The sequence below is a fragment of the Mya arenaria genome, chromosome 13, assembly GCF_026914265.1.
Source record: "Mya arenaria isolate MELC-2E11 chromosome 13, ASM2691426v1".
Classification (NCBI taxonomy): Eukaryota; Metazoa; Mollusca; class Bivalvia; order Myida; family Myidae; genus Mya; species Mya arenaria.
Window position 1 is genome coordinate 5,015,399 of NC_069134.1, and position 2,926 is coordinate 5,018,324.

Genomic DNA, 2,926 nt, shown 5'->3' on the forward strand with positions numbered 1-2,926 from the left:
GGACAAATGGCGCAACAAAGGAAATGGCAAAAAACACACCAAAACTTAAAGATTCATGACAACTGCTAGTGTTTTCATGTATGAGGTGGCTACATGATGTAGAAAATGCAGAGATAGCATTATTATGCCCATTTTTAAAAAAAAATTACTTTAAGAATCTGTTTTGAAGGCTAGATTTGGCATTAAATTCAGAGTACAGCACTTCACTATTGTCTATAAGATGCTTATTTACACCTGATTTGCTATAAATCTCACTCATTGGAATCATTTACACACAAACAAGCACTACAGAGTTGACTAACATCTTCATTCTTCTGAAATATTGGATTCAGAGCTGCATCTCCTGGATTCAGATTGCAGGACTACCGCCTGGGGAAAAGGCCGCAGCTAACTGGAGCTTATTGGCACATCATGATCTGCAAGCAAGACACAAAAGCAATGTTTTACACAAATAAAACTATCTGCCACTACTGTTAAAGTTTGAAAAAGGCCTGTAAACACTCATTTGAGGCATACACAACCTTTAATATAGTCATAAATGTGATAAATATGCAGAAAAGTTCATGAATTCAAAGATTTTCAGGACAAATTTAATAGAATATATAGTCTTTTGGACATTTTGCAATCAGTTTTTAACAACTCAAAGGTAAACCTCATCTTATTGAGTACCCAGATGCATTTTGCAAGCATTCAAACCAGACATGCTTAGAATTTCTTCTTACTTGGAGATGGTATTCCTTTCTTGAAAATCCTTGCCGAGAGCCGGTATGGAAAACCACAGAGACCACAGTTTTACCAGCACTGGTTCTTGTCCTTGAAAATTCCTCTGTGGCTACAGCAACCAGGCTGGCTATTAAAATAAGCAATAAATTAGGGTTTTTAAAACATTTATACTGTATTAAGGTTGTGTTTTTAATGCATTAAGGGAAAAGGCTCTATTCTTTATGAAAGCTGCTCACTTTTTATTTATTTTGCCTTGAGAAATGTCAAGTTTTTCAATGAATAAATTGAATAAATGAATGAATTAATGAATATATATGAATGATTGATAGAATGAATTAATGAATTAATGAAAGGTGGCATTATTTCTTTAAAATTGGGATCTCATTGTGTTGCTGTGATTGTTAAAGTATATGTTTTCTTGTCCATAAGCTGAAAATCATATGCACACTAAATAAAACATCATTCTGCATCCTATGTGCAGTAAGTTTTGTTTAATTGCTTATAGAATTTGCAATTATTGTAATGTTTGCTTAAAAGAGCAAACAAAATGTGTGAATAGATGCACAATACAGACCAAAGACTGATACAAGTCAGCAGTTTCATTAGAAAATAATATTATTATCAAAGCCACATCAGAAATGATTGACAACATGAAAGAAATTCATTTAGGAATGGAACAAACAGTCTCAATGGGCTTTTATGACCAAACTGTCTCACTTTGTACTTCAGTTTGGATACCATTTTCTAATATATTATCTTGAAGTACTTACAAAGTACAGCATGTTGGCAAACACCAAGTACAGCTTGGCCTCTGGTGGGCAGCTTGGTGGGGGGGGGTCTTCAACAGACAGTTCCTCCTGGGTCTGCTTCCTATGTTAAAAAAAATCCCTCCATTTATACTTTGGAATTGAAAGTGAGGCTTTCATTCATTAGTTACCATCATTTGGAACTATTTCCAAACATTAAATTGAAAGTGAAAGTAGTTTTTTTTTAAAATGTCAAAAATATATAAGAAAATTATATATTATTAATTTATATTATGTAATATAAGATTTTCACATTTCATACTCAAACACCAATATTCTATGGCTAAGCACTGTCAACTGGCCAAATTTCAACCAGATAGCTGTATAAATTAAGAATTTATAACAATTTAAAATAGGCCACCCCTCCAAAAGCTTCCTCTATATCAGGCGTGAGACCACAGTTATTTTTACTATATGTTTCATATAGACACTAACCTGGCTTTTGACTTTATACACACCCCAATTGAAAAACAAGGACATGGCATCTCTAGAACAATTCAAGACACAAAATATAATCACAAGAAAACACCATGTTGACCATTGACCCGACTGTCAAAATTGAGTTCAAATACATAACCCTTCCGCCAGGGAGTCAATCGGCTACAAACAACTAATTTTCAGACTTCCACAAGCTATGATTTTTCCAATATTTACATTGAAAACTATCAATTTCTGCAATAGAGTGTCAAATTCAGTCAAGTTCTCTGCAAAAAGAACATTTTTTGCTTCTTTTTCATTCAATTTTAATAAAATATTGATACTTGAACACAAGCACTCTTTGTTTCTGTATTCACATCCGGATCTTGAGCCTTTACTTAAAATAGCATGTTTAGGTATAACGGTTTCAATACTGCAATAAATATTCAGGTTCAGAAAACACAGTTTCTGCTTAACCAAATAAAACCAGTTACGACATGTTTCCACCGAACACAAAACTGATACTGACAGACTTGTTCAGTAAATAGATCCATTATACCGCATGGTGTCAGTGGTGTGAATGTTCGTGCCCACTGAGTACATGGTGTCAGTGGTGTGAATGTTCGTGCCCACTGAGTACATGGTCAGGGGTGTTAATGTGCGTGCCCACTGAGTACATGGTATCGGGGTTGTGAATGTGCGTGCCCACTGAGTACATGGTCAGGGGTGTGAATGTGCGTACCCACTGAAAACATGGTCAGGGGTGTTAATGTGCGTGCCCACTGAGTACATGGTCAGGGATTTGAATGTGCGTGCCCACTGACTACATGGTCAGGGGTGTTAATGTGCGTGCCCACTGAGAACATGGTGTCAGGGATGTGAAAGTGCGTGCCCACAAGTGTTTGTAGTATTCCAGTCAAAAGCAAAACTCTACAAAGTAAGGTGCTCCAGTCAAAACCATCATGTAAATGATTACCATA

The 2,926-nt window shown here is 35.7% G+C and overlaps 1 long non-coding RNA gene across 1 annotated transcript; it reads right to left on the reverse strand.

The window, feature by feature from the left end:
* Positions 1-333: 333 nt before the first annotated feature.
* LOC128213409 (uncharacterized) lies at positions 334-1,586 on the reverse strand. The gene is made up of 3 exons (XR_008257727.1): positions 1,494-1,586; positions 723-850; positions 334-416 (listed from the first exon to the last, which is right to left on the reverse strand). It is a non-coding gene; the product is annotated as an uncharacterized LOC128213409 (long non-coding RNA).
* Positions 1,587-2,926: the final 1,340 nt, after the last annotated feature.